The sequence below is a fragment of the Crinia signifera genome, chromosome 8, assembly GCF_055691185.1.
Source record: "Crinia signifera chromosome 8, ASM5569118v1, whole genome shotgun sequence".
Classification (NCBI taxonomy): domain Eukaryota; kingdom Metazoa; phylum Chordata; class Amphibia; order Anura; family Myobatrachidae; genus Crinia; species Crinia signifera.
The window spans coordinates 25526243-25540103 of record NC_139224.1 but is presented as its reverse complement, the minus strand read 5'-3'; positions in this window follow the sequence as shown (position 1 = coordinate 25540103).

Below are 13861 nucleotides of genomic sequence, written 5' to 3'. Positions count from 1 at the left end.
CCAAGGATTTTTATTTTTGAATATATATGTCTGTGTGTGTAAAGAAACAGAGGGCTCAGCACTCACAATAGTAAACCCATTCACATTAATACACAAATAATGATAACAGTATTGGGGTTTTAGTTCATGGATTGATCCATGCACTTGCAGCTTGCAGCTTGCAGCAAATCACCAAGGGACCACATTTCACTGCAAGTCCTAGAAATCACTGTAATAAAGGCACTAGTGACTTTTTCAGTTGTGCGCCACAGATTCTTGCATGGCGCAAAGACTTGTGAGAGGGGGGAGGGAGTTCCACATGGAAACTACACAAAAAAAATGTGCCTGCTTGTGCATATCTGAGCACTTGCAACACGGGTAATGTGTAGTCCATAGCAATTAAGTCGACAGTTTGACAGTTATGATTGGGGAGACTAAATGTATGATTGAGGAGACTAAACTAGGCTTTAGCTCGACACACTTGCAAGAGCTTGAGACTCTATGCAGGACTACCGACAGGGGGGTGCCCTGGGTACAGCTTTCCTGGGCCCCGGCCTCTGGAGGGGCCAGGCAGCTGCCCACAGTGGTGCAAACCCCCCTGGACACCTGCACACCGACTCCCCCTCCCGGCGCCCCCCCCAGCCAGGCACGCACAGTGCAACCTGCAGAGCACTGAGCCTAGGACACAGAGGGGCTCGGCCCTCTGCAGGCTGCACTGCGCTCCGGACCTGACCTGACCAACGGTGGAGGCTGAAGGAGCGATGCCGCCTGATGGTAAGTAATGGGGTAGGGGGAGGCGGGGTGCTGGCAGGCACAGGCGGGCGGGGGGGTGTGGACAGTAATGTAGGGTGCTGTGCCGCTGGGGGCCCGGACTGTAGGTCAGTCCCGGGCCCCAACAATTCTAGTGGCAGCCCTGTCTCTATGTCTGGGATCCACTACCACTCCATCCCTCTACCCCCAGTTGCCTCTATTTGAAACCACCCTGCAAACAGTCATTTACAGTGTTGTACGACTCTTCTTCACCAGTCAATAAAAGATAGCATAAACAAAAGCATAAAAAACTACAATAAATAATCTGCAAGTTTATTAATGGGTACAAAATATAAACTAATGAGCATAAACATTATATTAAAGAAACCTTTACAAAAGTGAACTGTATGCGAACGACAAATGCTACATTATTAAGCACAGGATATTGCAGTAGTTATTGGTATAGTGTAACATCCCTGGATTTATGGTTGTAGAAAAAAAAACTATAATGTGCATCACAATCCTCTTCCTTTTTTACAAACATGAAATAAATTGTGAACCGTATTCATTCTCATTGATGGAACGCACTCACACTGGTATGGAGGCTGTGGTGATAGATTTGCAATGGATTTCAGGCGTAGTACAAGGAAGGAACGGTTACTTTCGAACAGGAAATGGCAAGTGTATTATGCGCCTCCTGCCTTAAGTGCAGTATAAAACAACTTTAAGAAATCCCCATTGACAGACTCATGCATTTAAGTCAGTGCAACTAATGGAACATTCATTTAAATTTTCTGTTATGGTAATAGGTTACACTGAATGCTTTGGAACGGAGCTGTAAAAAAAAAAATAAACTTTCCTTTGTGTGATATTGTTCATCTTCAGGCAGTGAATTTTAAGAGCACTAATCATTGTAACCTTTTTTCTTTTTATTTAACAAAACAGCCTGAAAAACTTCCAGCATTTCAAATATTTACATTTTTACTATATTTATCTGGTAATGTTTTCTTTTATTAAGTAATAAAATGAACTACTGGTGTACGTTAAGCAACATTAATAAAAAAACAAAACCAAAAAAAAAAAAATACAGATTTTTATTACTATTTACTACTTTGAGTTGTAAGGGAGACAGGAGTTTATATCTTGGGTTTTAATAGAATTCTACAATAGTGTTTTACATAGTCTGTTAAAATGTTGCAAAATGGTTCAGTTAAGGTATTTTTTCAAGACTGTGACTATGGTAACGGGAGGTTCTCTGTAACGCAGGTAGCGAGATACAGAAACCTAGAGAACACATTGCACTTCTCTCTGATCCCCGGCATACTGCGAAGAAGCGCCGAGTCTGTGCGTGATAATGATGGGGCAAATTTCTGAAATCTCAGATATTTTGAACACAGTACAATGGGCCTGAGTCATGTGACGTCAGTCGCCCAATCTGAGCAGGCATCAACCCGCCTACATTCGCAGGGGTACGCCCAGTGTTTTTATGGGCGCACCCGCTGTTTTTGTGGGCACGTTTTTTTTTTTTTACGTTATGTCACTAATTGCTTTATGCTACTTTTTACATTATACCTCTTATATTAGAGTATGCTTTTTTTACATAATATTACTTGTTGCTATTGTTACATTACTTCAGAAAACGTGAGCGATTATTTAAATACAAAAATGTGACAACCCCACTAACAAAGGTGTTTTTTAGTCTAATATGTACTAGGTCAGTCAATGCTAATGATAAATGTATTGGCCCTACTCAGGGGATGCAGTCTAAATCCCGATGGTCAAAATCCCGATAGGGTCAAAATCCCGAATGGGTCATAATACTGACAATGACAAAATCCCGACAAGGTCAAAATCTGGAATTGGTCATAATACCGACAAGGACAAAAACCTGACAAGGTCAAAATCCCGACATTTAAAATCTCGATAAGGTCAAAATACCGACATATAGAATCTACAGGTGAAACAGTCAACATGACTTTGGGTCGACAGGTCGACATGGGTTTTTTCACTGTTTTTTGAACCAACATGTGCCGACAGGCGGTATTTGATGCCCTTCCATCCACTAGGGCGTGGTGGGAAAATAAAATAATGTGCCGAGCGCAGCATCCCATTTTAGCGAGGGGCTGCGGTTCACATCCAACTGTGTCCATGTCGACTGTGTCGACATGGGCAACCAATCAGAATCTACTTCTCATTTACTAAAGCTTTGTACACACGGGGGCGATAGGGGCTGAAATCGCTGGAAATATGGTTCGCAGGCGACCATATTGCCAGTGATGGAAGTGTGCCCCGGCGATAAATCGCCGGATGCGCGCTCCCGTTTTCAGCCCCATTCTAATCGCTGGTCGCAGGAGCTTGCCGGGGCACTTACCTCTGCGGCTCCCCCGGCAGAGGTTCCCTTTCATCAGCGACCATCTCTGGTCACTGATGAAAAGGAGAAACTGAGCAATATATTGCTCAGCCATATATTGCTAGCAATATAAGGCTGAGCAATATATCTCCCCCGTGTGTACGGGGCTTTAGCGCCTTCTAGAAAATAACAGATAATATATGATTGGTTGCCCATAGCAACATCCCAGGTGAAATAGAACTCCCATCTTAAAAAATTTCCCCTTCTGTGTCTAATAATCAACACCTGTCCCCAAATACTAGCAACATGTCACTATTTGCAGCACTGGGCCTAATTGAAACCTGATCGCAGGGCAAAATTGTTCTCAAAATGGCCAAACCCACATTGCACTGCAGGTGGGGCAGATGTAACATGTGCAGAGAGTTACATTCGGGTGGGGTATGTTCAAAGTTACATCTAAATTGCAGTGTAAAAATGAAACAGCCAGTATTTACCCTGCACAGAAACAAAATAACTCACCCAGCTCTAACTCTATGCACGTTACATCTGCCCCATCTGCAGTGCAGCATTTTTTAGAACAAATTTGTCCTGCAATTAGGTCTGAATTAGACCCACTGTGAGGAACATCACAGCCATGGATCTGCACATGTGCTACGTAGCTTCCGGTGATATGCGGATTCAAGACCATCGGAGTTCTGTGTTAATATCGAATTAACTTCCATCGCTATATTAGGCCTATCATGACCATAAAAGAAAAATATGGGCACAGCTCCGTCTGTGCCAAAAGCTATTTAAGATTCATGTGGTTAGATAGAGAGAGATTTTTTTTCTCTCGGTGTAATTAATTTGCCGCGAGGCTACACGTAGTGAAGATCCCGGCTCCGGAGTGAGCACATCTACTGAAACCCGCGGTAATGAAAGGGTTAACATTCCATTTTGATGGCATTTAAAGAGCTCTTCCTATCATATCATACTAATTACACATCTGTCTTAATCTGGCCCCTATCAGACCAGCTTGCAAAACTTTGCCATAAATCTGTATCTCCATCAGACAAGTGACAGTTTAAAACAAATGAGGCGGCAGATATTGCTAATTAAAAATCTGCCATAAACAATCTACTGTATTATAATTAGGTGTAAAGTCAAATCTGTTTTCTTTTCTTCCCCTTGCAGCTATCATGACATATGTAAATACAGAAGCCGCAAGACTGGGGGGTGGTTTCAGTCCGATACAAATGCCCTAAATGCCTTGTCGGAATCACAGTTCACATATGGATGGTTCGCTAGCAAAATGTAATTAGTAATATTTTGTGATTTACTGCCAATTATACATAAGCATATATCAGGCTTTCCAACAGTAGAATTATTGCATAGGTTTGTGGTCATTGGTATTGCAAAGCATAAAGGAAATGTTTTCCTAAGGTCAGGGCAGTAAAAAGCCCAGGTAGATTAAGTGGGTGTGGCCTAATCAAGGGAGGCGTGGTCATGCACCCTTAGACTAAAAAAGACAGAAAAAATAGCACTATTGCAGGAGATCAGAATGAAATTGTTCCGATTTCAGTGCACTCATAGCTCAGAATAGGACACCACTCTGTATACACGCCCATGACACGCCCTCTGCTAACTTATTCATTGTTCTCCCCAGCAGGGCAGCCGAGAAGTATTCCAGGCCCCGGTAAAATTGTATGGGAGTGGCCTAATCATGGGGGCATGGCCACCTTCTGTAATTAGGCCACGCCTAATGTGAAAAAAAACACTCTAAAGTTGAGGGGGGTGGGGTTTTATCCCCCCCCCCTCAGCAGCAGCAGCAGCACACACCTACAGCATGTGCTGTGCTGAACTCTCATGCTGTCAGTGAGAGCTCATGCTGAGCCTGCTGTCAGCACAGCATATGCCGTAGGTGTGGGTGCTGCAGCCCGCGAAGGGACGGAGAAGGAAGGGGGGTTAGACCAGGGCCCTCGCAGGGCCCCTCCAGCAAGCCCGGGTCCGGGTAATTAGTACCCGCACCCCCCCCCTCTCTGCAGCCCTGCTCCCCAGCGACATCCAGTGTCTCCCATCCAGCTGCAAATTAGTAATGGCCGAGACGTATTTCACTTAAGTCACACGTAGTGCCTCAAGATGGGCAAGCTGCTCGCCGACGCACAGGCAAATTGCAAAATATTGCTCCATTCATACCTATTCAGAATCGCATGAAACTTAGGGCCTGAATCAGAGATGATTGCAAGGGCAATATTATTCTCAAATGGGCAAAAGAAACCATGCTGAACTGCAGGTGGGGTAGATGTAACACGTGCAGAGAAAGTTAGATTTTGTTGGGGTGGTCTGCTCGGCACCTGTCTCCTTTAAATAGAAGCAGCAGCCTCCAGGCTGATTGTGTCCCTCTGCGCTGCCCATTCCTGCATGTGGGCGTCCCCTTGTCTCTGCACGCTGTAGCAATTTTGAGTGACTGTGAGGAGAGAGTTTCAGCGCACCCATCAGAACTGAGGGAGTCCTGCGCTAGTGTGCTGAAGAGAGTCCCGTGCTACTGAGGAGGGAACACACAGCCATTATACCCATAGCGTGTCCCTGAGCCCTGGCAGTGTTATACCCATTGAAGGGGCCTATCAATCACCGCTGAGAGTTCCTGTGTATAGCACCGCAGCACTAGCCCCGTTCTCAGCCCTCACAGACCTCCAGGGGTATGGGTAAAAACCGTACCAGACAGGACCCCGTAACGCCGGACTGGACAGGCTCCATTCATCAATATATGTCATTCTGGAGCTTGTAGTGTCCGGTCCGGGGAGAGTGCATTGCCGGGAGAGGAGAAGGGGGAGAATACAGCCTCCTTGCATGGTCCGGGGGTGTAATAAAATCCGTAACGGTCTGGACCACACGGGAGGCTGTACTTTCCCCTTCCCCATGTCCCTGGTGAAATCTATCACAGGGACCCCCCAGACAAGGCACCCTCCGGATGGGACACTCCCCAGACCGGACACTACAAGCTCCGGAATGCACAGTTTGATGTCCGGTCCGGCTTTCCGGGGTCTTGCCCGGGTCTGGTTTTTACTTAGTCCCGACCTCCAGCTCCAAGTCTGCATGGTTGTGCAGGCTTCTACTACCTGAATAGGGACCTCCATCATTCCATCCATCATCTGGAATGATAAGTAGCTGCACCATACACTGTGTACCCTGCCTGATATATACTGCTATATGGCATACCTGCAAGTTAACCCTTGACTACCTGTTAACTTTGTGCTCAATAAATAAAGCTTGTTGTCTAACACCACAAGCACCGCTATATACTCTGTCAACACATTTTACATCTGCCCCACCTGTAGCGCAGCATGGTTTTTGCCCATTTGAGAAAGATTTTGCTCTTGCATTCAACTCTGGCCCATACTGTATATTTAGGATTCGGTATGAAATCCCGATGGTGAAAATCCCAACAGGGTGAAAATCCCGACATTTAAAATCCCGACATGGTCAAAATACCGACATATAGAATGTACATGTGAAACAGTCAACATGACTTTCCATCCACAGGATGCGAGGTCGACATGGTTTTTTTTCAGTTTTTTGACCCGAATGTCGACACAGTCGACATGGACACCGTTGGAAGTGAACCGCAGCCCCTCGCTTCGCTTGCAATGCTTCGGGCATGGTGCCTTACTGCGCTCGGCACACTATTTTATTCTCCCACCACGCCCTAGTGGATGGTAGGGCATGAAATACCGCCTGTCGGCACATGTCGGGTCAAAAAAACAGTGAAAAAACCCATGTTGACCTCGCGACCTGTCGACGGAAAGTCATGTTGACTGTTTCACCTGTACATTCTATATGTCGGTATTTTGACCTTGTCGGGATTTTAAATGTTGGGATTTTGTCCTTGTCGGGATTATGACCCATTCGGGATTTTGTCCTTGTCGGGATTTTGTCCTTGTCGGGATTATGACCCATTCGGGATTTTGTCCTTGTCGGGATTTTGTCCTTGTCGGGATTATGACCCATTCGGGATTTTGTCCTTGTCGGGATTTTGACTGCATCCCTATATTTACACATGACGCTTCCTGGTACTATTTTCCCAGGGCAGCAAATAGAATGAATCATTTGAGGTCAGGGATGGGCACGTAACTGTGTTCCCCTGGAGCCCCCAACAGAGGAATTTACCCCAATCGGTAGAAAACCTTCCCATAAATGCATCAGAATAAAGCTGACAATTTAATATATTAATAAACTCTTTTAATTTTCTGTATTTCTGTATTGTCTGCATCATTCAGAGCTAGTACGGCTGTCAGGGAAGAGAAGGCCAGACATGGGGACCAGCAAGTGTTAAGATTCTGCATTAGGGACATACTGTACTGGCCAGGGCAGCGCACTATGTGGTAATGCACAGAGAGAGAGCTACAAGTTCATGGGCAATGTGGAAGTGCGTTTAATGCTTTGGGATTTGAATGAAGATGTGATCTCGATAGTTTACATGAAGGTTCCAGGAACACACCATTACTACAGACAGAATCCCTCAGAGGCAGCCAGTGTAATGTGCATCGTGTTGTGCTATTTAGCTGGCAAATATTTGTTTTAAATGAAATGAAAATGGAAAGGAAGCCATTGCAAGGCAGAGAGTGCTATTATGGTAAAGAAGAAACGAAAACAAAAAAATACATAAAAATATCACTCATTCTTGCCTGCCCTCCCAGAAGGGCCGAGATGCTCCTGAAAATTGGGTCCTTCTCCTGGCCCCCACAGGAAGGTGGGCAAGTCTACTGCATACTCCCCAAAGCCCCTACAGTCACCCCCCCCCCCCCCCCATAGCCACTGATACAAATTCCAGAATTTGCAGGTCCGTGGTGAGGAGGTGGGACTAAAGTGACGCAAATCACGTCATTTTAGCCCCGCCTCCTCCCAAAGACCAGTGAATCGCAGAGTTAGTGTGGATGGGAGGGTGCAGCATTGGGTCTCCTCTCCAGGCATCTTCCAGAAAAGCAACTTTAAAAGTCGGCAATTATGATATCAGTGTGAGTTAAGGCAGAAGCATCTGATATCCCCTTCAGACATGCGACTTGGGTTTTTCCCTGCTCAGACCCGGGATTTTCTCTTCTGCAAAATCCCGGGTTTTTGTTCGAGACCCCCTTTGCACACTATGTTACAGACCCGGGAATTTTTTGGGTTGGCCCCTTTCAGTCCTAAGCTGGTGTTTCCATCTTTTAAGGCAGTATCATCATAAGGGGACGGTTTTCAGGCACACAAAAATGAGCTTTTATTTCCTTCCCACCCATCACATGTAGTAGCACCAGGACCTTATCCACCTTACAGTGAGACTGGAATAATAAAGGGAATTGCAGGCTCATGACACAATTCTCTGAACTGTGTTCCTCTCATGGGTGGTGTCTGTTCCTCTCTGGCTGCCATTGATGATGTCACCAGTAGGCATCAAGTGACCAATCCTGGCCAATTATAACTGTTTTCATGTGGACAGAGAGCAAATTCCTGTCTCCGTCACATTTAACTGGGTTCACCAACCCGGTAAGAAAGACCTGGTAAAATCTCTGAGCAATTGCAGGGTTGGGAACACGTTCACGGATTGGTGCCTTTCAGACATAACAAAATCTCGGGTTAATGAGCGTTCATGTGCAACAACGTCGGTTTTTTTGTGTATGTCTGAAAAGGGTATGAGACAACCTGGGAGCAAGGTCTGCAACGTATTGTAGAATGTGTTCCATTAATATCATGTCTACTAGATTTTCTAACTTTGCCACCACTTATACGGCCTACACACATGCCGATATTAAGGCATTTTCTAAGCGATTTTGCTTAGTTTGGCAAAGTCGCTTAGCAAATGCCCTCACATCGGTGTATGTGTGGGGGCTGTATCGGCATCCGTGCGCGTCCCCGCGCGTCTTTATCGCTGGCCGAGATTGATGGACAGTGTCCATCAATCTCGGCATCGGCAGTGTTCTCCCACCGGAGAACACTGGCGCTGTCTGCTCGCTTAGCACACAGAGCTGACAGCTCGCTCTGTGTGTGGGCTGTCAGCTCTGTGTGCTAGGCGATAGCTGCGCAGCACAGCCCGACCTAGCATAGCTAGGTAGCCCTGCACACATCGGCATGTGTGTAGGGCCCATTACTGTAAAGTTAGTGTTGTGGTGGAATTATGTTATTGGTGTTAGTAATAATAATAATATTGTGGGAAGAAAAACTGGCCCAAATTAGATGATTTTAAGTTTTTTTTTTATATAGATTTCTTTTAGATTCTTAAAGAAATCCAGGCCAGATCCAAAACACGGGATCTGCACACATCTCTGAGTTATATATTACACGTACCTCCAGACCATTTGGAGGTGAGACATGCCACACCAGAGGCGCAGCTGTGGCTACAATAGGTGGGGCTAGAAGGGGGTGGGGCATCATGCGGCAGAGGAACATGGCCCAGTGCCCCTGGCTCCCTCTCCCTGCACTGCTAGACGGACAGCATCTATTCAGTGATCACTAGCTGAAAACAGGAAAACAAGCCCCCCCCACATGTGTCTGCATTAGCAGTGTGAACTGGGCCTAAAAGGAAATGAGGGCACCTATTTATAGTACACCGCATATAGTGCCCCATATTCACATTTCACCACATAGTAGTGTCCCTTATACACAAAGCTCTTATTCACAAAGCCCAAAGTAGTGGCACTTATACACATAATGCCCACAATGGTTCCACGCAACATATTCAAGTAGAACCACAGCAGTATTCCCCCTTATACAAGGGCGTAAGTACCATAGGTCCAGGGAGTGCACCTGCTATGGGGCCCAGAGCTGAGAGGGTCCCACTTTGCATGTCAAAGTATCATTTGCTATATAAATTCAGCATTAGTTGATGAATAAGGGCCCTTTCAAACTTTTGCTATGGGGCCCACATGTATCTAGTTACCCCACTGCCCTTATACATAATGCCCATAGTGGTGACACTTAAACACATGGGACCTTATTCTGGTACACAAGCAACGCTGTGAATTTCGCACCATTGTGTGTGTGGATTAAACGCCGCCCATCATGTGCACGGCTGTGAATGGATGTTTTGGGTGCGGGGGTCAAATCATTCGATGGTCGTCTACCATTGACTGATTTGGAAGGTACACGCAAATCACACTCTCTGGTGTCTTAGCTTTGAGTGTTCCCTGTATGGGAAGAGGGCGGGCATGTGCCTATAACACACAACTCTTACAGTAGCGCTACTGTACCTAAACACATAGCACCCGCAGTAGTGCCCGTTACACATAAGTTCCATAGTTGTCTCTCAACTCTTTCCCCCATCTCATGCAGGAGAAATCCCTTAAGCACATATCGAGAGGCGATGTGTGGAGGCGTCACCGGGTGTGGTCACATGCGGTGCGCATGCTGGTGCCCAAAAGGGGGAGGGGCCTATTTCAGGGGTCCTTTTTCCTATCTCCTAGCAACACGGCTAGCATCCCCGGAGATGCTGGCTGACCCCTGAGATGGGGCTGTCTTCAGTGGTGGATGTTGGTGCACCCCTTTTTAGGGTGACTCTCCCTGCACCTGGGTAGTAACGTCATTGGCAATGTGTACAAGGATAGTCTCATTTGCCCCCATTCTGTTTCCCCTATTAGTACATGGAGCCCTTTGCCTCAAAAAAACAACATTTCCCCTCCTTTCTATCCCTTGTGTAGTGATTCTGTGAACTTATCTTTACAGTCTTAGAATTAATTGGATTGAATATTTGGTGTTCACTTTCTTATAATTACACCTTCTCTCCTCTATTTTTCCGCCCCCACACACAGGTCAGTTATTTTATTATTTTTACCTGCTCTTCTTTTCTCACCTTCAGGTGGGCAACGGGGGAGGGTTTAGCAGGGCTTCCTGCTCCTTGTAATGATATCCACGTTGGTATTAGGTCCGTCTCGGCTTGTCCCAAACGTGGGTTCAGGTAGAGCTGGTAAGGATAGAAATATTGGGGGGTAGAAAAAAAAAAGTCGTCCTCTTCCTTTCTCCTCCACTCCTCTTGCTAGTAGTCCGTGGGAAAGTACGGGGAGATCTCCTTTTGTGGGCGTTATGCTGCCGGTTGTCGTATTTTTTTTTCTTTTTTTTTTTTTTTTGTCTGCTGAATGCAATATCTCTGCAATATCTCTGCTCCTCAGTTTCTATAGCTTTACTTGTCTTTAGAGTGGGGAGCACTTTGTATTGTCTTGGTCTTGTTACCAGGTTTTCTGTTCCCAAGCTGGGTTAACACCAGGTAGAGTGGGAGGCACAGGTAGGGGGTATGCCCAGTGGGGAAGTAAAATAGAATAAAAAACAACATATGCAGGAGATCGCGGCGTTGGGAAGAATGGGAAAAATAAAAAAATGAGTGACGTCTACCCCATCACCTAGTAAAACCTATCGTAAATTCTTTTAATTAAAGTAGAATGACTGTAATTACAACATAACGCGACTATCTAATATTTAAGGGAGAAAAAACCTAAAGGACAGGAAGAGGAAAGAAGCGGAAGTAATATGGCTCCAAAAAAAGACAAAAACTCTTTAAACACTTCAACAAACTTTTTTTCAGCCCCCAGTACAAAGATTAAAGATAAACAAAAAGAGAGATTATCAACATCGAGCCAAAAAAGTAGTGCTCTGACAACAGAATCTAGCCCCGCCTCCCCGGAGGTAGAAGGAAGCATGGATGAACCTATAACGCTACGCAAAATGCTACAGTTATTAGCAGAATTAAAGAACGATATATCGACAGAAGTCCGAAGCTCAGTGCAAGACCTAACTAAAGAAATAACAGATTTAGGTAACAGAACGGACCAGATAGAAACAAAATTAACAGAGATGACAAAGGCACACAATGAGCTGGTAAAAGCATATCAGAGTACACAACAGGAGTTATCCTCCCTAAAAGATAAAACAATCAGCCTGGAAGACCGGGCACGGAGGAGCAATCTTAAAATAAGAGGCATACCGGAAACAGTCCAGATAAAAGATTTAGAACAATACGCCCAAGATACCTTCCAGAAATTATTGCCAGAGACCCCAAGAACACAAATGCTGATAGACAGAATTCATAGACTACCTAAAGCAAAAAGAGCCCCGGAAGATGCGCCGAGGGATGTAATATTGAAACTCCACTACCCTCAAATTAAAGATGAAATCCTAAGAGCCACCAGAGACACAACAGGCCTAAGAACCCTCGGTCCACTTCAGATATATAATGATCTATCAGTACAGACTCTGATGAAAAGAAAAGCACTGGCAAGAATTACAAATGCCCTGAGACAAGCTAATGTCCCGTATAAGTGGGGCTTTCCAGTTAAACTGATAATTAAACATCAAGGAGAGATCAGGACAGCTACGACGGAAGAGGAGGGATCTGTACTCCTGCGAGAATGGAAAATCCCACATCCTGAAGGAATAATAACAACACCTCAACAGCTTCAACTGGACTGGTCTAAAGTAGGCTAATATTAAAGACCGAGCAGGACAGGATCCCGATCTTCCCCCTCTTCCACTGCTACTATTCCTAAAACTTTTTTTTTTTTTTTTTTTTTAGAGTTGGGTTTCTTACGTATGTATATACCCTCTGGAAAGATCATACAGAGTGTATACGTCTGATAAGAGTACGATAGATCATATCCAACAAATAATTAATAATAAGCAACAGAAAATAAAATATCGAATAATCATATGGGTAAATAATGTACTAAAATATAGCATAGGATGGGAGGGGAAGGGAGAGTGAGGGAAGGGTGCGGCAGGGGGGGGGAGGAGGGAGGAGGGAGAGGGAAGGGGAGGTAAGGGGATTGGGATTAGACTTTAAAATAGCACTACAACTGAGTAATAAAACCACACTTACACACTTAGATTAAGATATAGTTTAAAGCTCATTAGGAGTAAGAAGGGAAGCTGACATAGGAAAGGTCTCATATCACTAAGTAGTCTTGATGACTTCACGATATACTAAATCACTAAGGGTAAAATTACTTGATAAAGAAATAGCACAGGATAAAAAAGAATAGATATGTGAGTATGTGCACTTAACCTAGATCACTAGAGGGTTTAAACAAACCAAGGGTGTAGCTAAATCAGATCCCCCCTTCATTTCTTGTCCCCTTCCCCCCCCCCCCCCCTTTTTTTTTTTTTTTTTTTTGGGAATAAAAAAAGAAAGAAGAGATCTCCCCCAAATAATTGGATAGTCAGTTAGAAGGGAAAGAGAGAAGAGGAAAAAGAGGTTAAGATAGATGTAGAAAGGAACGAGAACCTTTTAAATTGATATCTACTTAAATTTAAGCAAAGGGTGATGGGTTAAACCCTAGCACTACCCCTAGAGGATAGAAGACAGTCCCAAGAAATAGGGACCAGTGTGCTCTTATTAAAGAGCAAGGTAAATGTGTTTGTGTAAAATGTGTATGTATAAAGTAAAGTATGTTTTAGATGTAAAGGTCGAATTGTTAGATGTTCTAGGTCCGTCTCAGTTATTACATGAAGTAAGAAGGGTACAAATGACAACAAGACCCCCCAATCAACTAGATAAATGGTAAAACTATTATCCTTGAATATAAAGGGACTGAACATCCCACAGAAGAGAAGACGCCTCCTCCAGTATTTAAACCTGCAGAAAATAGATATAGCTGCCATACAGGAGACACACTTTTCAAGAGTAAACACACCTAAATTACAGGATCACAATTATACAAGGATATATTTCTCCAGTGCACTGTGTAAAAAACGGGGAGTTGCAATTCTGATAAGGAAAAACTTAAACTGGGTAACCCAATCATACACAGTAGATAAAGACGGAAGATATATCATATTGAAGGG